The 23,141-nt window shown below is 41.7% G+C and overlaps 2 pseudogenes; one reads left to right on the plus strand and one right to left on the minus strand.

Moving 5' to 3' along the window:
- Positions 1–2,231: 2,231 nt before the first annotated feature.
- On the minus strand, positions 2,232–19,425 carry LOC127186182 (periphilin-1-like; annotated as a pseudogene).
- Positions 19,424–19,840, plus strand: LOC127186183 (60S ribosomal protein L32-like; annotated as a pseudogene).
- The last annotated feature ends 3,301 nt before the right edge of the window (positions 19,841–23,141 follow it).

Here is a 23,141-nt window from a genome sequence, read left to right on the forward strand (position 1 = left end):
GATCATGTAATTCGTACAAACGTCTTATGTTACTATTATTTAATGTCTGTCTGTAGACTTTACTTGGTGCCGTAATGAGAAACTGCCCTCTGATGGTCTACATTGTTCCAAAAGCATCCCTTTGGTTAATAATGTCCTCCTAACTCTAAGGCTCAACTTAACAGAGAAGGCCTGAAAAAAGACAGGGAAGAAGCGAGTGGGCACTGCCAGGGCAACGCTGCCTCCACCTTGCGCAGAGCATGGAGAGAATGCCCCTTAGTACAGACAAACGAGGCAGCGATGGCTTCTATCTTCCTAGACTATTCATTTGCCCATCCATATTTATCTTATCTGTATGTGTGTGTACACATACAGGTATGTGCCGGGTATGTCAGATACTTTGGTTTCTCTTTCCATCATTAAGAGTCCTCTGCGATCCAATGCTTTGGTCATCAGCCTTGGCTGTGAGTGCCTTTATCACTCAGCCATTTTGCTGGCCCTAAAGAGACTTTCTTATCGGGGATAATACTAAATCATAAAATGGCCCGAAGCTCTTACTTTTTGTCAACATACTTCTATAATGATGAACACTGGTCAAGTCTTAAGTTGGAATGAAACATTGCACAGTGTCATGCCATGGCTTTTACACATTTATTTTTCTACTTTTTCACAACAGAAAATCAGGGGAGAGCGCACATGCAGCATGGCTTTAAATGCCACATTCTTTTCTGTTTACTACCTAAAATGCAGCTCTATGGACATACAACTGTCAAAAACTCATTCATATTTAAGCCACACAATTTTATCTGTTCATTAAGCACACCTCAATTTATATTATAGATATGTACTTTTAATCCCCATAACATTAAGATGCTGGTAACTTTCAGGTCATAAAAAGTAACAGATGTAAGTAAAAAGAACCTTTTCTAATTGTTTCATTCTAAATACAGGATGCATAATCAGCAATTAAATAGAAAGATGTGAGAAAATTCAAATCTGACGGCCCGCTCAGAACCTTATGAGTAAGAATGACTTTTGATGAAATACTCAAGTGATCAGCAGCTACTTCCGATACCTAACAGAATATTTACACTAAGTTCAAAAAGTACCACGTTTCTTAAAAAGATCATCACTACTGTATATTAGGGCGCATGTGTCCTTGCCTGTGTGGAGGGCAAGGCACAGCCCTTTGGAGTTGGGCAGGGCTCAGGATGTGCTTCATGCTTATCAAGTATTTTTCTCCTGCATCTGTTTCTCCCACAACAGTTTAGATTACAGGTACCTGTAATCATGACCAGATATTCATAACTCTCTCATTAACCACTTTTACTCCTCTATAACACCAAAATGTAGTAATTCTTTTTCTTATGTCCCACTCTCTCCCTCTCCTCCTTCCCCCATCGCTGTCCCTTCAGCCCCTTTCTAACACAGGACTCTCTGGCTGCCCTAGAACTGGAAGATGCCTCTCCCTACAGCACTGGAATTAAAGTGTGTACTGCCCTACCCACAGCTGCCTCTCTCTGAGTTCTTGAGGTCACTTGCCATCCTGCAACAGTCTCAGCATGCTTAGCAGCAGCTGTTTTCATCAGTTTTTTAACAGCAACTCTAAACAATTGTTTTTCAAACTCAAGCAAGGTTTCCAGAGAGCTATAAATATTGGCTTTCGTGCTAATTCAGTACACGATCAAGCTAGTTTATATAACCTAATAACTTTCTCACAATCAAGAGATCAGCTTGAAACAACAATATGAAGAAACACAGCGAAAACAGTATAAATGACAACACAAAATACTTCCTGGCATTTCAATCAAGTGTTTCTTCTAGTTACATTCTTAAAAGAACTTGTGTTTAAAAGAGCCTACAACTGAGGGGGCTATAGAGGTGGCTCAGTGGTTAAGAACACTAGCTTTCATTTAGAGGACCTGGCTTCGATTCCCAGCACCCACGTAGCAGCTTATAACTGCCTGCAACTCCAGTTCCAAGGGGTCCAATACCTTCTTCAGCCCTATGAAGGCACCAAGCACACAAGTGGTGCACAGACATGTGTTTAGGAAAAACACTCATCTACAAAAGCACATAAAATAAAAATTAATAAACCTTTAAAAGAGAGCTACAACACAGGAAAAAAAGAACATTAAACTCATTCACCTGTTCAAATAACACCTTAAACACCGTTGGGAATGATGCCTAAGCAAGGTAGGCAGTAACAAAAGACAACCTCCTCCTCCATTCAAAGGTCACTATTGGGGTTATGACTTCACCCATCATCCATCCAACAAATACTCTCATGAGCCAGCTACATGTGAATCCATGCTGTAAGTAGAGATATACCACTAAGCAGAACAGAGGCCCACTTCTTGTGAGGTCTATTGTGGTAAAGAAAGACAAGGAAACAAACACATCAAGTGAATTTAAAGGGAAAAAAATGCTGACTAGTGGCTCATACCAGCAACTGAGCATTTGGCAACTGAGGCAGCAAGACTGCAGTAAGTTCAAAAGACAGTATGAGACCCCATGTCCAAACAAAGGAATCCTAGTGCCCGGGGAATGGAGACCAGTGCATGGTAGCTTCCTTGCTGGCCAAGACTGACCACTTCATTGATTGTAGACTAAGGTGAGGCCTGTCTTGGGAAAAAAGGGACTAAGGAACACCTGAGGTCGTCCTCTAGTCTCTACACATGTTCAGTGGAACTTTGGAGTTACAAGTGGAAAAGACATGCCAGGATATGTATTCAGTGCAGAGCCACAGCCACCAGCTGTGTCTATAGAAGACTGCATTCTTACCTGTTCGATCTCTTTTGTTTTTGATGCAATTGCTTTAGAGCGACTGCTGAGCTGGTCATCTGATGTGCTTGACTCGGGTTCTTCTGTCTGGTCAATAAATAAGGGTGCTGTGGACCCCTCCTTGAAAATAGAGTAAGTCTTGAGTTATTTTCTTAAAGGACAGATAGTGTTTGAGATGGTGTATGTTGTCACCAAGAGAAGATTATATTAAAAGTGCTGTTTAATCAATTTTAAGAAAAAAATGTACACTGCCATGATACATAATAGGCATATGTGAAGACTAGAGGACATAATTAATACTTTTTGTAATTTTTATAATACCAAACCTTATGCTGTTCTAAAATTATGATAAAATACTAAATATAGATTAAGATATAGATTAAAAAGGTTCTGTCCTATTGTTATTCCTTAAACCATCTATTTATGAATATGGACCAATGAGAAGAAAGGGCCCAAATATAAATGAGAGCACAGGCTCGCATACAGGAGCGGTGAGAGAAAGCATGGGGACACACTCCAACTTCACAAGCTAAACTCCTTGTTCCTTTACTCAGAACCATCAGAAACAATGCACCATCGCAACACCAGTAAGTTCTGTCACAAACAATCCAGTAGTGGGTAAGTAATACAGAAGCAATCAGACTAACCCTCTTCACACAAATACACAGGTGTTCTGACTGATTTACTGTCAAGTTGACACAAGCTAGAGTCAGAGAGAAATGAGCCTCAGTTGGGAAAATGCCTCCATGAGAACCAGCTGTAAGGCATTTTCTCAGTGAGTGATCAATGGGAGAGGGCCCAGCCCATGGGAGGTAGAGCCATCCCTGGGCTGGTGGTCCTGGATTCTATAGGAAAGCAGGCTGAGCAAGCCATGGGAATCGAGGCAATAAGCAGCACCTCTCCATGGCCTCTGCATCAGGCCCTGCCTCCAGGTCCCTGTCTCACTTGAGTTCCTGTCCTGACTTAAGATGAACGTCAATGTGGAAGGGTAAGCAGAGTAAGCCCTTTCCTCCCCAACTTGCTCTGCGGTCATGGTGTTTCCGTTGTGACAAAGACAGAAATTCAATGGAGAAGGATTAGAATTAAATGAGATCATAAACCAAATAGATGTAACAGACATCCACAAACATCTCACTAGAACACTAAAGAACACTATTTCTATAAGCAGCCAGTAGAAATTTGTCCACAGTTGACCACATTTTAAAATACAAAGCAAATCTCAACAAATCTAGAAAGAATGACATGACAACCTGCATTCCATCTGACCAGAAAGGGATAAAGCTTGATACCAGCAACAGAAACTACAGAAAGAACACAAACTCAGAGATTTAACAAACACCACTGAGTGATAATTGGATCACTGAAGAAATCAAGAAGGGGGTAAAAATCCTAGAATTGCAGACAATGTTCCAAAACCTATGGGACACAATAAAGGCAATCCTAAATGTTTACACAACCAAGTGCCTACATCAAAAAAATTTGTGGGTCTGGAGAGATGGCTCAGTGGTTAAGAACACCGCCTGCTCTTCCAAAGGTCCTGAGTTCAATTCCCAGCAAGGACACAGTGGCTACACAACCATCTATAATGTAATCTGATGCCCTCTTCTGGCCTGTGGTGTACATGCAGACAGAACACTGTATACATAATAATAAATAAATTTTAAACTTTTTGTGACATTTCAAGTAACTACTGATGCACCCGAAGGCGCTTGGGGAAAAAGGAACAAACAAAACCCCAAATAGCAGACAAAAAGAGATCATCAAAATCAAGGCTGAGGGCTAGAGAGCCAGCAAAAAGCTAAAAGCACTGGCTGTTCCTCTAAAGACCCAAATTCGATTTCCAGAACCCACGACAATTCACACCAAGTAGAACTTCAGTTCCAGGGGATCCAATGCCTTGTGTTTTGACGTAAATGCAGGCAAAACCGCCCATAAACATAAGAAACTAATTTTTAAAAAATCAGGGATAAAAGTGGGTGCTGGAAGGACCCTGCTGTTTGAGTTTGCAGTCCTCCCTGTCCAGAGACATTCTGAGAGGGAGGTATAGGACTCCCTCCCCCAGCAGGGCCTCCAGCTCTGCCTGACATCATATGGAGAGTGTCTGTAGACATAGACGCCCTAAACCACATCTGATAAATGGCCCTTGACACAGCTCCCTGCACCTATAGTAATTAAGTACTGTATTCCCGGTCATATGAAAGGAGCATGGTGCTAGATGCAACCAATCATCCTTGAAGTTCCTGGTTTGAACAAATTATGACCACCTATCCTAGAAGCCCCACACCTACTCCCCAAGGGCTATACAGCCTTTGTTCTCTCTGATTAAAGTTGAACTCATTCCCAGAGTGGTTCCCGTTCAATCTCTGTCTGCACACGGCCTTCCAAACCCTGTGCCTTGTCTTCTGCTCTTCTTTCCTCAATGTGCTGGTGGCCACTGACTCCCCACCCCAAGAGAAAAGAAAAATCACAAATTGGGGGGAGAGGTTTGAAAGATATGAAAGTGTATGTAATGATACCACATTGTAACATATGAAGGTCTTAATGAATTAAAAAAAGGAAAAAGAAAAAAGAAAAAAGAGCACCAGTGAGAGGGAGAATAATATAAGTACTGGCATATAAATAAAATCAAAGTATCTTATTTGTATGAAATATAATGAAACTCGTTTTATATAATTAGTATATAATTATACAATAACTTATAAATACAAAATTTTCTATTTTACTCCTTAAAAAAAAATTGGGCTGAAATAATAAAACATAAACTAAAAGAATTAAATAAAGAGCTGGTTCTATGAAAAAAAATAAAACAGTGACAAATGCTTTGCCAAATTAAACAAGAGAAAGAAAAACTCAAGTTGTAAAACTAGAAACGAAAAAGGAAGCAAACAGATACCCATGAAATTCAGAAAACCATAAAGATATACTTTTAAAACTATTACCTAGAGGCTAGAGAGATGGCTCAGCAGTGCCCTTGCAGAAGTCAAGGTTCAATTCCTACCACCCACATGGCAGTTATGGTCTGTAATTCTGGTCCCAAGGGATCCAATACCCATTTCTGGCCTCTGAAGGCACCAGGCACATACATTCAGACAAAAACTCATACATATAAATAAATAGAAAACTTTAAACCTCTATTACATCAAACTGGAGAATCTAGAAGAAATGAACTAATTTCTAGGTGTATGAAACACAGCAAAATTAAACAAAGATGAACTAGACAGACGAAAGGGTCCATTAGCAGCAATGAGCCAGGAGTAGTAGTAAAGTCTCCCAACCAGTGTTCTCACCCCAGGATTCTATCAGTACCCCAGTACTATGTAAATTGTTCCGTAAAGTAGAAAAAACCAGAAGTCTTCCAAAGTGCTTTTATGAAGCCAATACTGATACTAATACCAGAGAAAGTCACAACAACAGCCATACATACATACATACACACACACACAATACAAGGATCTCCCTGGTGAGCACAGATAAAAAGTTCTCAACAAAATATTAGCAAACTGAACTTAAGACCATATCAAAGAGCATTTATCAGGACCAAGCTGGCTTTATTCAAGAGATGTGGGGTTGGTTCAAAATATGTAAACCACACAATCATCTCACGACATGCATCCTTTCCTGATTAAAGGTCTCACGAACTTACAGACAGAGCATATCTCTGTATAAACAAACCTACAGTAAGCATGGTGTTATGAAGGAAAACTCAAAGCATTCCATTAAGATCAGGGACAAGGCAAGGGGTCCACTGGGTCAACTACTTTTCAATACCGAGCTTGAAATCTTAGCTAGAGCAGTAAGATATGCAAAGGAAATAAGAGCTATAAATAGAAAAGGAAGTCAAACTATCCTTATTTACAGACAATATTATTCTGTGCATGAAACCCTAAGGACTTTCCACTGCTGTGATAAACACTATTACCATTCTCTCAGTGGGCACGAAAAAGGGTTTATTTGACTTATACACATCCTGCTCACAGTCCAGCACTGAGGGGAGCCAAGGCAGAAACTAAAGCACAAACCATGGAGGAACACTGCTTCCTGGCTTGCTTCGCATGCCTTTGTATATACCCAGGACTACCTGCTTTGGGGACACACGCTCCCCCACCCCCATAAGCTGGGCCATCCCATATCAACTAATCAATCAAATGCCCTACCAGCTATGTAAGTCCATGTGCCTGCTTGTCTGTATGTGCACTATGCCCATGTAGTACGCATAGGGGCCAGAAACGGACATCAGCTGGAGTTACTGGTAGTTGTGAGTGCTGAGAACTCAAACTGGGTAAAATGTTTTTGCCAGGGAGCCCTCTCTGCAGCTGCACCACCCCATCCCACCCCCACCACATTCTTATTGACAAATATTTTCAGAAAAGTAACAAGATACAAAATATCTGAAACCTTGAAACTGCTAGAGCAGTGGCTCTCAACATCCTGATGCCGTGACCCTTTAGAACAGTTCCTTATTTCATGGTGACCACCCAATCCTAAAATTAGTCGTTACTACTTTATAACTACTTTTTAAAATTTTTTTATTAATTTATTCTTGTTACATCTCAATGTTTATCCCATCCCTTGTATCCTCCCATTCTTCCCTCCCTCCCATTTTCCCATTATTCCCCTCCCCTATGACTGTTCCTGAGGGGAATTACCTCCCCCTGTATATGCTCATAGGGTATCAAGTCTCTTCTTGGCAACCTGCTGTTCTTCCTCTGAGTGCCACCAGGTCTCTCCCTCCAGGGGACATGGTCAAATGTGAGGCACCAGAGTACGTGAGAAAGTCATATCCCACTCTCCACTCAACTGTGGAGAATGTTCTGACCATTGGCTAGATCTGGGTAGGGCTTTAAAGTTTACCGCCTGTATTGTCCTTGGCTGGTGCCTTAGTTTGAGCGGGACCCCTGGGCCCAAATCTGCCTATCATAATGTTCTACTTGTAGGTTTCTAGGACCCTCTGGATTCTTCTACTTTGCTATTCTCCCAAGCTTCTCTCATCTAGAGTCCCAATAGGATGTCCTCCCCTCTGTCCCAGTTTCCTGGTAAGTGAAGGCTTTCCTGGGACATGCCCCTTGGACTAGTATGCAGATATAAGTGAGTATATACCATTTGAGTCTTTCTGCTTCTAGGTTAACTCACTCATTATGATCATTTCTAGCTCAATCCATTTATCCACAAATTTTGGGAATTCCTTGTTTTTAATAGCTGAGTAGTATTCCATAGTGTATATGTACCACAGTTTCTTTATCCATTCTTCTACTGATGGACACTTAGGCTGTTTCCATGTTCTGGCTATTATGAATAAGGCTGCTATGAACATGGTTGAGCAAATTTTCTTGTTGTGTGCTGGACCATCTTCTGGGTATATTCCAAGGAGTGGAATAGCTGGGTCTTGAGGAAGCCCTGTTCCCATTTTTCTGAGATAGCACCAGATAGATTTCCAAAGTGGCTGTACTAGTTTGCATTCCCACCAGCAATGAAGGAGGGTTCCTCTCTCCCCACATCCTCACCAGCAAGTGGTGTCACTTGAATTTTTGATCTTAGCCATTCTGATGGGTGTAAGATAGAATCTCAGAGTTGTTTTGATTTGCATTTCCCTGATGACTAAAGAGGCTGAGCATTTCTTTAAGTGTTTCTCAGCCATTTGATATTCCTCTGTTGAGAATTCTCTGTTTAGTTCCAAGCCCCATTTCTCAATTGGGTTATTAGGTTTGGTGGTGTTTAATTTCTTGAGTTCTTTATATATTTTGGATATTAGACCTTTGTCAGATGTAGGGTTGGTGAAGATCTTTTCCCAGTCTGTAGGCTGTCGCTTTGTTCTCTTGACAGTGTCTCCTGCCTTACAGAAGCTTCTCAGCCTCATACTTTATAACTACTTTTGCTATGATTATGAATCATCATATAAATAGCTGTTTTCTTACTGCCTTAGGCAACCTCCGTGGAAGAGTCATTTGCCCCCTCAGTGTGGCCACCACTGAGAATCACTGTGATAGAAGGAAAAGTACGAAGTACATGGCGACAAACAGGCACAGGTAGAGACTTTCTGAATAGCGCCTGGTAATGCAGAAAATAAGGCTAGCAACCGACAGACAAGATCTCGTGAAACAAAAACACTTATGTACAGCAAAGGAAACTGTCAAGCAGTGAAGAGGAACCCAAGAGAATGGGAGAGAAATCTTTGCAAGCTAGACATGGAACAAAGGATTAGTGTCTACCATACACAAAGTACTGAAAAACATAAAGAAAACAACTCAATTTTAAAATGGGTTATGAAACTCCAATTTCTTAAAAGATCTCCAAATGGCTAGTAAACATTCTTAACTATAACAGAAATGCAAATGAAATCTATTCTAAAATCCTACCTCACCTCAGAGTGACCACCACCACCAAAAATAGAAATGGCAACAAATGGTGGTAGCTGTGAGGACGCAGGGACCCCTAACACTGCTGGTGAGAGCGTAAAGTAGTAGCCACTTCAAACGTTGATCTACAACTCTCCCAAAAGACAAACAACAAAAAACCAACACAACACAATAAAACGAGAACTAGAAATAGAACTCCCATTTTACCCCACTATGCCTCTCTTGGGCATAAGCCCTAGGGACTTTATATTGTTACAGAGAGAGTTGTGCACCCATGTCTACCGCCACTCTGTTCACAACGGCAAAGAAGCAGAATCAAGCTAGATGTCCATCTCCTGATAAATATCAATGTGGTACACAAGCACAACTGAACATCACTCAACTGTAAAGAAAAATCATGAAGTATACAGGTAATGGAACTTGAAAAAATTATACTGAGGTCACACAGGCACCAAAAGACAAATGCTACAAATCCTTCATTTTGTGTGCTTAACTGGAGTACATATGGAAGCTGGGAAGCTAAGAGACAGGCCATCAGGGTGCATTCAGAGATAGGGGAGTACATGGCCACTGATGGGCATTTCAAGTCTTAGTAATGACCCATGTGTACCTGGGCAGCACAAACTAGACTCACTGGGTTTAAACAAAAACAAAAATGCGACAACAAAAAGCTGGGAAGGAAAGAGGAGATATGTTCAGAAGCCCAGCTGTGGTCAGAATGGAGGAAGAGATTGAACAATACATATGATCAAGATACATTGTATATGTATGAGATTTTCAATGAAAATTAAAATACAATTTAAAAGATGCACCCAAAGGCAATGTCAGGGGTGAGCCCTCTGCTATTTGGTCATGTGAGGAGCAGCTCTCCTCCCTCCAGAGTATGGAAGCTAACAGCACCTTGACCTTGGGCTTCCCTGAATCCTGGACTATAAGAAGTTCTGGACTGCATCAACTGCCCAGTCTCAGGTATCCTGGTTCAGCTGCACAAGTGAACAACACACTATCATACACTCAAAAGACTCAAGTTTGGGAGCATAATGCACAATCATGGGTAACAGGAGATTTTGTAAGAATCAAAAAGCAAGTAAGGCAAAAAGAATGGAGCTGGCAAATGGTTTAGCAGGCACAAGTGCCTGATGACTCAAGTCTGACCCCTGCATCCCACAGTGGACAGAGAGAACTCCAAAACGTTGTTCACTGACGTCCATATACTTAGTAGCATACACTCACCACTCACAACACACACACACACACACACACACACACACACAATTAAAAAAAAAAAAGGCAAGCTAGATTACTAGGGGGTGAAGGTATTTGCAGCTCAAGGTCTGGCGACTGGAGGTCATCTGACTAGGTCTTATACGAAGACAGATGACTAGACCATACGTATTCATGTGTAAGTGAAACCTTCCTTACATACCAAAAAACTAAATAAACAAGAAGTTAGTCTAACTCTCAAGTTGGACCTCTGAAGTACATGTATCTTCTGTTTATAAAAACTTAGTCTAAATTATTACAATAATCAACATTAAGTAAATAATCCAACATTTCCCATCTATGCTACAAGTATTATTAAGTGCTTAGAATAGCTTGATGTATTCGACGTATTTACTTAAGATACACAAAAATATCTCTACACCTAAATCAAAAAACTTTGAGCTGTTTAAGAGATTATTACCTAAATAACAAACCAGCATGCACACACACAAAACAAACAAAAGGGAGAAAATTCAGACATTCATAAGCCAGTCTTTCTGGACTTGTCTAACCGTTTGACCCATGCACACTATGCAGGAGGCATTTGGGGAATGATCCTCTTAGGATGCATCAAGGTGTGGGTTAGAACTGTTACACACTGAACAATCCTGTCTACTGTAACACCTTTCATGAGGGTTGGAGATGTAAGCAACAGCCCCTAGGCTTGATCCCCAGATGCAAGAGGGGTGAGAGAAGCAAAGCAAAAAATTATTTTTGCTTTGATTTTGGTTTTGTTTAAAGAGACACAGTTTCTCCGTGTAGCCTTGGCTGTCCTGGAACTCAGAGATCCAACTGCCTCTGTCTCCCAAGTGCCAGAATTAGGAGTGCATCACCACCACCCACCAAAGCAAAATTAAAAAAAGAAGTCTTCCATTACAATCATCACCAAATACCCTTTTCAACACTCCTACTTTGTGGTAAATCCAATAATCCACAAAAATATTTCCCCAAGTACATGCTGAGGTAACTAAAACAAAGCAAGTATTTTTCATTTTGTTTTTGCTTTTTGCTTTGTCTTTTTTGTTTAAGATAGGATTTCATGTACACCAGGTCCTCGTACATGCCCTGAGAATGAGCTTGAGGATGCTCTGCCCACACCTCCTACATGCTGGGGTTATAGGGTGTGGCACCACGATAGACCTCTATCCACTTTAAAATTCAGACAAAACCTTCAGATGTGAAACAAAGATGAAATTACACCATACCTCAAACTCAGCAATTTCACCCAAGTTATTTTCATCTGACTTCTCTCCAATTTCTCGCTAGCCCACTTGCTTTCAGCCTCAGCAAGTTCCTTCTCAGTTAGCCTGCTAGGTTTGTCTAACACCTAGGAGAAACAGAAAGACATCTTGGTTAGCATTCTTTTTTCTTTTTTTCCCCCTAAGACAGGATCTCTCTGTGTAGCCTTGGCTGTCCTGGACTCGCTTTGTAGACCAGGCTGGCCTTGAACTCACAGTGATCCACCTGCCTCTGCCTCCCGAGTGCTGGAACTAAAGGTGTGCACCACCATGCCCGGCTCTTGGTTAGCATTCTTAAAGGCCTCTAACATCAAGAAGCACACTGCATTGAGAGCAAGCAATATCCCTTTTTCATTCATCTAAAGGACCAGTGCAAAAAACAAAATATATACAAATTGTATGCAGGATGCATATAACATCATGCTGATTACAACATTCTTTAATTATGTTCAAATTAAACTTTAAAATGGTTAAAGTTCATTGAGGTAAATTTTTTCTAAGAATGCTTTTATTTTTTAATGTTTAAGAAGGGATTTGTTTTGTTTTGTTTTGTTTTGCCTGTATGTATGTCTGGGCTTCACATGTGAGCTTGGCGCCCCACCCAGAAGCCAGAACAGGGCACTGTATTCCCTGGAATTAGAAATGTCTAAGACTGTACGCCACCATGTAGGTAGAAGGAATCAACCTCGGGTCCTCTAGAAGAGGCACCAGTGTTCCTAACTGCTGAGCCATTTCTCGACCCTAAGGTAAATCCTTAACGTGTAAGAAAGGCCCAGATATGTTATCTTTGAAATCTGTGATTCCTTTTCTTTGTTTTTGGGGTTTTCTTTGTTGGTTTTAAAAAAGATTTATTTATTTATTTATTATGTATACGGTATTCTGGCCTGCAGGCCAGAAGAGGGCACCAGATCTCATTATAGATGATTGTGAGCTACCATGTGGTTGCTGGGTATTGAACTCATGACCTTTGGAAAAGCAGGCAGTGCTATTAACCTCTGAGCCATCTCTCCAGTCCCTGTTTTTATTATTTGAGACAAAGTTTATCTGTGCAGCTATGGCTGTCCTGGACTCATTCTGTAGACCAGGCTGGCCTCAAATTCAGAGATCCACTTGCCTCTACCTCCTAAGTGCTGGGATTAAAGGCAAACACCACCATGCACACCACTGACAAATCGATTATACTAAGACATATTTGAAAAAGATTAGTGAGTTCATGGCAGAAATATAAAGACAAAGAAAATGGCTTTCTAGCTCCCTAAATTCTGAAACGGGATGGCGCTGTAGGCCAATAAGTAAGTGAGGCTACAGAGCATATTAAAAACCCTTCTAAGATCCTCCATCGTATTTCTTACAACAATGTTTTCCAACCATGTGCCATCACCCCTAATCTGAGCCTCTCTCTCACTTCTCTAAGGGGTAGCAGGGACTATAAATATCTACTCTTTCCAGATGACACTCTATAATGATGAATCTTGATTTTTCAGCTTGGTGGGATATGGCATCAACTAAGAAATATGGCTCTGTGGGTCTTTAAGGCAGCCTCCAGGAAGGACTGACTGGGTAGGCTCGTGGAACCTTCCAACAGGTAGCCTACACATGAAGTCAAGGGAAGGGCAGTGCTGTGGCTGGCATCCTCTATAGATATCTGAGCCTGGCTTCTTTGGCTCAGATGGGGCATCAAGCCACAGCCTACCCAGCCACTGTCATGCAAGCTGCCCTTCTGTAACATGTACCCTGTACTGGTTCTATTCAACAGCCCAGAAAACCTTGCTAAATGTACAGCTCCAATGAAAACAAACAAACCAAAACCACCTCAGGAGTACTGGTACACTGCTATGAAGAACTTCTATACACCAACCAAAGAACTCTACGGAAGGGACCTGGGCAGGCCGCACTACCTCACATTAGAAGACAAGAACAGAAGGATGGTAGCCTGTCTAAGCTCACTAACAAATACTCAGGGCACTACAGGCTGACCATGGGTCATATTCACCATGATATAAAAACACAATGTTGGGAATGAAACATTTTTTCCTCCAAATAACTTGACTAGTTTTACTTAATTATTCAGAAAAACTGCAGGTCTCTGTAAACTTAGGAATGGCTCCAAAAAGTTTTCTGTCATTTTATAACAAGAAATCAAAATGAGCAAAATAAAGGGAAGCCATAAAAGAGGTCTTTTCTAACATATCCACGTCTGCCTGAGAAAGCTCATCACAGGGCAATCACACGGTCTAGAGGCAGCCACAGCAGAAAACTGGTCTGCTTAAGACAGTTTTGGTGGTTGGAGAAATGGCTAAAACAGCTTAGTGCATAATGCTCTTACAGAAGACCTGAATTTCATTCCCAGCACCCATGTGGTGGCTCACAATCACCTGTGACTCCAGTTCCAGGGACTCTGAAGCCTCTAATCTCCAGCACTAGCACTCACGTACAAAACCCAGGCACATACATAATTTAAAATTTTTTAAATCTTTTAAAGAAACAAAAATCAAAACAAAAGAAGACAGCCAACCAAAGTCAGCCTGAGGTTCTAGGCCTCTCTGCACTGCAGTGCACAATTGGAGGAGGGGGCTGAAGCCTTGCATGTGATGCTCCCTGCATGGCTCCCATGCACAGCATACAGATCATCAGGCTTATATTCCACAGATCTCTCTAATATCACCTCATTTCAGACTAAAATTATTAAGCCTTCAGAAGACAGAATTTGAAGCTTACCTCCAAAGTATATTGCACAGCCACTAGGTAAGCTTAAAGCCCTCATTTCAATTCTCTACCCATCCATAAGGTTTTGGGTCTCAATCTGCAGCCATGGCTGGCTCATGCTTATACAATCCTCTTGACTCAGCCTTCAAGTGGGGACTACAGGCATAAGGTGCCTACCCCCCCCAAGAGGTTAAAACAGGATCCTAAGACATTATTAGAAATATAAGTCATCAAATATAAAGAAAATAAAAGCATATTCAAGAAAATAATGTATATTAATTTTTAAGAGAGGCTTATGTTTTCAGAAGAATTATAGAGCAATTCCAAGCTAGTGATTTATGAGTTTTTTGTAGAAAATAAAGCAAAACCTACCACAGTATCCTTTTCATCTTTTATCTACCCTTTCTAAAAAAGCCGTAACGCTTGCAAGAAAACGCCCTCATCTGAGAAGGTAATCCAATAATTCAGGAGGTGGGTGCAGGGTTATAAAGACCAGCCTGGGCCACTACTTAGTAACGGCCAATATCAAAAACACTTAAAGACAAATGCTTCAAAGACTTGGCTTTCTACGGTCGGGAATGTAGGTGGGAAAAATTTCTGTCCACCATCAAGGGCAAGGACTGCAAGTCCACCCACTGCCAAAGGAAAGGAAAAAAAAAAACAAAACAAAGCACCTACCTGACATTCCAGAATCCAGAATTTCTGACAGGACCCTCGTGATAAAATCTGTCACAGAAAGATCACTTTTTCCCCTCAGACTGACAGACTGCTGTCCTTATAGACCTACACCAGATTGTCAGGTAATAACTATTTCTGCTAAAAAGTCAAAAACATTAAAAACAAACCAAGAACAAAAAGTAAAGAATATCTAGAGCAAGTTATGAGCAAAAGAAGGGGCGTGGGGCTGATAAAGGTAACAAAGTAGAGACATGGGCACTGCCTTCCCAGGGCACTTTGAGGTGCTGGGAAACGGCCTACGAGCAGCAACTGCCACTTTAATTATTTGGCTCCTGAATCCTGATTTTCCTATAGAACCAAGAGTTAAACCTACCAACCCTTCGGAGTTAGTAAGAGAAAATGCTGAATATTAAAATTAAGCAATTTTTAAGTACATGTTAAGCATCTGCGTATGTCCTCAGTTTCCCAAATAAAAGCAAATCCTATGAATATACACTCTATTTAAATATCTATTTCTATTTGTTTATGGTGAAAATGAGCAAAGACTACATAGAAACCCTATAGGAAAATATTAATGAGAAAAAAACGATGATTTATTTTGGCTTCTGTAATATTTTCAAGTTGTGATGACATAAGATTCAAGCTTTCAGATAGGTTCATTAGCACCATAGGAGTCCATGGTAATGTTTGTGCTGGGCACCCCATCATCTTTCCATTGTGTTTCTACCTAACTTTTGAAAAGTAACAAACCTTGGATGAAGAAACTGCTGAAGAACTTGAGGGAGAAGTATCTCTTGAAGTTTTCACAGACTGGATGGATCTCTCTTTACCTATGTAACAATGTCAAGAAAGAATACAGGAAAAGAAACAATGTAAGATGTTATTTTCCACTTCTAATTTTGTAGATGAATAGGAAAGTCATATGCAATTTAACACTGGAATTTTTAATCGCATTATTATTTTAACATCAAAATCTACCTCTTTTAGTAACATCACAAAACATTAAAGTAATGTAGAATGAAATAATGTCATAAATGGAGGTCTAGCCACACCAATGCCTCTGGTAAGTGTAACTATAGAAATGCTGATGAAGGCAAACACACTTTAATTAGAGTGTCTCCTCAAACTTCCTTGCTATGCTCAGCAAGCTTCAGAGACAGGCTTCTATCCACCTGGCATGGCAGTAAACAAGAGCTCTTCCAAGGTCTCAAATTCAGGACCTCTCTGACAGCAAAGGCTCTGGGCCAGGGACAGCTCTGCTCTACCCACTGTGGCCCTGGGCAGTGTTCCTGCCATTTTCTGTTGCTGATAATCTTTAATATATGACAATGTACGTACATGTAATGTTATTATAGTTAGTATGCAGACACACAGAACAGTCAGTTAAGGGGTAGTTCGAAGAGTGCTAGCCACAGGAAATTTACCAGATACTCCTAAACATTCACACTATTTAAAAGAATTTAGAAACCCATTAATTCAGAAAACTGATCCAGAGCCAAGCATGACTGATGTTAACAAGTATTTTTGTTTAAAATAAATCTTTGTGAGATAAAGTCACTACTATTAGTCATTTCAGATACTTACATGAAGCTGCAAGGAACCATTTTTAGTAGAAACATAAGCCAGAAAATATGAATATTACTTTAGCAGGTTCAACAACCAAAACCTTAATTAATCAAATTTAGTTTTTAGTTAGCTAATTTAGTTAAGCTAATTTATTTAAACTTTTTAATAGCAGTTTTAAAAACTACTAAAAGTAAGCTGTTCCTGGGTTTAAAACATCTTACTAATATGTTTTTAACTTCTAATCACGCCTGTAATCTTAAATTCTGGGAAAATTACCAATATTACTACACAAAGTTTTTTAGAAAGTGGCCACACAAATGCTGTCAAAGCCTAGAAAGGGGGAAATCCAGGAGAGTCGGCAAGAGCAAAAGCAGCCGCCAAGCCACCTGCAGTGCAGCAAAGCCAGTTAAGCAAGCTCTGGAGCCTCAGGCTTTCAACCACCTAGGGTAGTTGGTGTTAGGCAGCTCTTCCCAAGGCCCTGAAGACTCTCAGCCAGGGACACTGTGTTCTTCCCACCCTGGCACTGGGCAGTGTGTAAAGATATTCTGATTGTTTTCAGTGACCAATGTCAAAAATGATGGATGCCTTCTATGAGTGGCAGCCCCACCCATCAACAGAATCATCGGCTTCAATAGCACTGAGGCTGAGTGAGGGGCAAGCCCTGCTCGAAGTTTAGTATTCCAGTTTTGAAGTCTCAACAGAAGCCTAAGACTCTTGTAGTACTATAATCCTGGTACCACAAGTTCCAGGCCAGCCAAGGCTGAATAGTGAGACCCTATTTTTAAGATAAATAACCAAATTAAAACAAACAAACAAACAAACCTGATACAACCATCCTGACAATCTCCAATAGCCAAGAACACATTTCAGGCATTCCTTAATGTATTCCCAATGCATGTGGTAAATTAAATTTACAGCACTGTAAAGTCTACCCTACTGTCAAAAGCTCCTAAAGCAGAGGTTCCCAACTTGTGGGTCGTGACCCTTTTGGGGGGGGGGGGGAAATCACATATCAGATATTCTGCATACCAAATATTTATATTATAATCCATAACTGTAACAAAACTAGTTATGGAGTAGCAATTGAAATAGTTTTATGGTTGGAGGTCACCACAAAATAAGGAACTATACTAAAGGGTTGCAGCATTAGGAAGGTTGAGAACCACTGTCCTAGAAGAACAAGTATGAACTTTTTGGGAGCTACAGTCTCCTCAGCCTGAGGATTTAGAACATGAGTCAGCACTTGAAGTCAGGTAGAACGCAACCTTATTTTACTACACGTTGGGTACAATGTCTTCTTTACCTAATTCTCTTAACCATTCCTTTGAAAGATGAGGTACTGAGCCAATGAGCACAGTCCAGGCTAACTAAAGGCATACTTACGTTAGGTAGCTAGTTGTGTGTGAGTAGGCCTGTAGGTCACTCTTTGGGGATAGACTCCCTCTCCCCAACACAACATAAAACTAATAACTAAACTGGAAAATCCGAGCAATGGTCAAAAATGGCATGTGAGTTTCTGTTCTCACCGGAGACTGACATGCGGACTACCCACAGGGTCTGAAAATCACTGTGTAGCCAAAGGAGATAGACACACACTTACTGTAAGAGTTAGTGTAAATGGGCTTTTTTCATCTCTTGTGCAGGTAAACACTCTTCCAGGCAAACTGAAATGCTAGAAAAGTCTTTGTTTAAATGTAGCTGGGGAAATGGTCCCTTTGGCCACTGGCCATTCTCACCCTTCAAGCATCTCCTTTCAATTCTGTACTCAGCCCCACCTATTACCTCATATAGTACCTTGTATGTGGCTCATCTAACTGTTAAAAGTCTCAGGGATAGGGAGCTACGGGACGGTCAGAGCAAAACCCTTGTGCCAATTACATACTCAATTTGCATCAGCTAGAATACAGGAAAGAAATAGCAACAACACATAACAGTCTCAGACTTTGCCAGGCCAGGTACGACCCTAGAACCTTTCTTGATCTCAGACGCTCAATGGCTAAAGGAAGCAGACATCAACTAATCTCGGTACGCAGAAGCAGAGGATTGCTGTGGGCAGAGACACGGCTTATCACGCACACTCATTTATACCTGCTGTATAAACGAGTGGACAAGCAAAAAGCAAGGAACAAAGACATAAACACAGACGACAGCGAAGTCGCAAAGGAAGCAGAAATCCCTAGCTCCCACTGCCAACAGACTCATTCTACAGGCTCAATCCTCCTGTGGCAGCTGTTCAGGAATGGCTGGCCCAGACAACCAACCAACTACCTGGCTGTGTTGCTTCACAGCCCTGGGGACAGTGAACTAGATAGACAGCAGTAAGACACTTCTCCCATTTCAAGTAACTTCTCACACCAAGCCTCCCACCCCTTCAAGATTCCAGATCAGAACCTAGTTCCAAACTCACCTCTTCCTGGATTTGCTTCATTCTGCCGTTTGTAGGACGCACCGACGCGCGCGGACTCTAGGGAAAGGTGGCAGGGAGGAATGAAGAAACCAAGGCAGAACAGGAAAAGTCCACACGTTCTGCACACTGCAGTGGCCACTCAGAGGGTCAAGAGACACCTGGTGGTTCCTAAAAACCATTTTTTACAAACGAAATGTATGCTTATCTAAGTTAACTGACAGCAGATACAAAAAGAGGCTTTGTATGAGCCCTTTACCCTACCTAAAATCGGGTCTAGTAACTATCTTATTACAGGAAAGACACTAGAGTTTAATACCACACTAGAGTCTCACAGGCTATCACCTATTCAGAGAGCAACTTGGAGCCCACACGTGACTGTGTGTGCACTAAGAAAAGCTTCCTCGGGGGTCTCTTCCTTCTTCCTCTGCTGCCATCTCTTTTGCAGCATCATGGCTGCCCTCCAGCCTCTGGTGAAGCCCAAGATCGTCAAAAAGAGGACCAAGAAGTTCATCAGGCACCAGTCAGACCGATATGTCGAAATTAAGCAAAACTGGTAGAAACCAAGAGGTATGGACAACAGGGTGCAGACAAGACTCAAGGGCCAGATCCTGATGCCCAACATTGGTTATGGGAGCAACAAGACGACCAAGCACATGCTACCTTGCGGCTTCTGGAAGTTTCTGGTCCACAATGTCAAGGAACTGGAAGTTCTGCTGATGTGCAACAAATCTTACTATGCTGAGATTGCTCACAATGTTTCCTCCTAGAACTGAAAAGCCATCATAGAAAGAGCAGCACAGCTGGCCGTCAGAGTCACCAATCCCAACACCAGGCTACGCAGCGAAGAAAATGAGTGGATGGCTTGAGTATGTGTTTTATTTGTAATTAAATAAAACCACAAAAACTGTCCCCCAAAAAGGAAAGCTTCCTCTTCCACGTGTCGAATCATTCAAAAACCCACAGCTTACTAACATCTTCCTGCCAGAAACTGGTAACCTGCACTCAAAAGTTCTGTTAAGTTCAATTATCTGCCCCCTCCTGTGATATTCCCATGTGTATACACACACAAAATTGTATGTCTCCCCCTTTCCACTACCCATGCTGACCGGTCTCCTGTCAGTTTGTTTCTCAATCATAAACTGTCAGAATACAGAAGGGAAGTTTTAGTTCAGGTAAGTGGAAGTGTGGGGAGGAGACCAGCCAAGGACAGCAATAAAGGATCTCAAAACATCAAGTAGCAGCATTTGTCCATACCAGAACCATGAGGTTCACACTCAGAGATATGGGATCACACACATATCAGGGGGGTAAGGAGAGAATCAGACAGTCTACTTACTGGAAGGTTAAGTCACCAGTGGAAATAAAACACATTAATAGGAAAGCTTTCTAACTTGCTCAACAGATTTACCAGTACTCAATATTACAATAACTAAAACTGATTCTCTCTACAAAGTCTCTCATACACGGGTTTCCCTCAGACACACATTTATGGCCGTCATCCTGGCTAAGCCCTTCATTATGCTATGTCTAAAAATCTCAAAACACCTTGTTATCTTCTTATACAGACAAAAACATCAGAAATAAAAGGGCCCAAAATAAAAAGCCAAACCCTCAACTCAACACCAGATCCTCGCTACTTGGTGCCTGACCTAGTAAACTGTTATGAAATAAATTCCTAATAACTCCTGAGCGTCACCCCACATCGCCTTTCTCAAAAGGGAAAGGTGGCATTACAGAGACTCCGCCATAACAGGATTTTGCACTTGCCTACAAGTTATAGATATAAAAATACATTAAAAAGAGAATGATTTTGGGTAGGAAACCATTTGTTTATAGTAAACTGGTTTCATCCTGAAGTTTAAAAAAAAAAAAGGAAAAGATGATGCAAATAGACATTAGGGTTGAAGAAAGGACTCTGGCATTTAAGAAGTACACAGGAACCATGCCTGTGAGGGCATTATCTGTGATTAGGTCAAGCTGAAGTGGAAAAGGCCTTCCCTACCCGAATAAGGACACAACCATTCTGTAGTGGCTTGGGTCATGGACCTGCAGAAAAAGACAAGCTCAGTATAGTGCCCATCATCCTTCTCTGCTTCCTGTGCGCAGATACCATGTGACTAGTTCTCTCAGGCCTTCCTCACTGGGATTTGATATATTCTTGGACAGTGAATCAAAGAAATTCTTTCTCCTTAAGCTAATGTCTAGACAGTTCATGACGCAACGTGTTATTACATAATTAAAATACTTTAAAGTAAAAGGTACATAGGCCTCTTCTGGAGTCAGTTAGATTCCAGTACCCACATGAGGCAGCTTTACAATCCCAACCCCCAACTCAAGCTCCAGGGGATCAGCCACAGGACACATATACCTCAGGTGTGCAACACACATGAAATTTTAAAAATGAATCATTAAAAAAAAATAGGTAAGCATCCAGGCAGGGTGGTGCACACCCGTAATTCCAGCTCTCGGGTAGCAAGGCAGTGGATCTCTGTGATTCGAGGCCAGCGCTGATCTACACAAAGAAAATTTATCTTGTAAACATACAAAAAAGAAAACTAGGAAAATGGAAAAACTGGACAGTTAATGTAATGTTACAAATGGAATTAAACCAAGAAAAGTAAGGATAAAAGAGGAATCCATTTTGCTCTGTGAGTACAGATGTAATGTGAGCCAGCTGCTGCAATTCCTCTCTTGACGACGTCCCTCAACTGGGCAGTACACAGAGGGCAGGTATTTGCAGTCCCCAATGGACCACTCTCCAACGCCAGCTGATAGAAAACTTACGACAGTAGCCACGCATACTGGCTTGTGTCAGAACAAAAGGTGCCAAGATAATGAGGGGTCAGAGAGTCTTCTTGCATCACAAGTTCCAGAAATTGTTGAAGCCGAAAAGGGGAAACCTAAGTTGAAGTAGGGACCTCGGGATGTTGGAGAGGCAGGCAGGACCAATGGTTCCACTGAGGAAAGCTGCAGAGTCGTGGAATGAGGAGTCAGTTTTACAGAGAAGTCAGGTGTGCTGGAGGCAGCAGAGTCGGGAGGGAAGGCGACCTAGCCCCTTGGAGCCTGAAACATGTCCATCACAAGCCCTGGTGACAGAGGAGCTACAGGAAGGTGTTTTGCCCCTTCTGGAATTTTGAAGGCCTTCCATCTGATCACTCCTTGTTATGAGGTTCCCCTTCTGAGGTGGGAAACGTGCCCTCTATGTCACACGATGTATGTGTGTAGGTTTGTGGTGTGGTGTGTGGGTGTGGGTGTGGGTGTGGTGTGTGTGTATTACGTATGTATGTATGTAGCTTGCCGTGAGTCCTTTGCTGGGACGTGGACTCTGGCATGAACTGTCAGACTGTGGGGCACTAGCAGATGGGTGGAGGTCCAAGGGGATCAAGGTGAAGGTTACAAATGGCTAACCTTCTGCTGTCAAAGCACTGACTAGATCAAACAAGGCTAACAGGGAATGGAAACTACTCCACCCTTACTGGGTGGCCGCATTACACATGTTTAGGGTCAACACGCAGGAAGCAAACAAAGGAGAAAGCAAACTGACACCATCTTGTCACTGGTTCTTCACTGCCCTGGCTGTAAATGCCTATAAGTGGCTGCCTCAAGCCTCTTGCCGAACATGATGGATCGTACCTTGAGGACTAGGAACCAATAGAAATGTCCCGCCTAACCCTCAGCCCCACCCCCTAAAAAAAAAATCAGAGAAGAAAAAGAAAAAGTGATAGAGGCTGAAGAGATGGCTTAGTCGATAAGTGCTTGCATTCATTACAAGAACAGGGGGTATTGGGATTCACAGAACCCACATTTTTAAAAAAGCCAGAGTAGATTGTATGTAATGTGCTTATAAGCCCCGGTGCGGGGAAGACAAGAAACAAAGACACCAACCCCAGAGGGTCAATAGCTATCAGTCCGAGAAGTCAGGTGTCTGAAGAACACCACCCATAGTCACAAGACGTGATCCTCTGGCAATGAGAAACTAAGGCAAGCCAAGAAGTAGTAGCACCCACTAAACAACAACAGGCAACGGCCACAGACTGGGTCAACACCACAGGAAGATATAAGCAACTAAGAACATTTAAATAGAATTCACCATCGCCATCAGATTTTTCATCCTAACCTGGTTCAGGCTGGGAACTGATGTCCGAACTGCTCTAGAACAACAGACAG

The sequence above is a fragment of the Acomys russatus genome, unplaced genomic scaffold (genome assembly GCF_903995435.1).
Source record: "Acomys russatus unplaced genomic scaffold, mAcoRus1.1, whole genome shotgun sequence".
NCBI classification, from domain to species: Eukaryota; Metazoa; Chordata; class Mammalia; order Rodentia; family Muridae; genus Acomys; species Acomys russatus.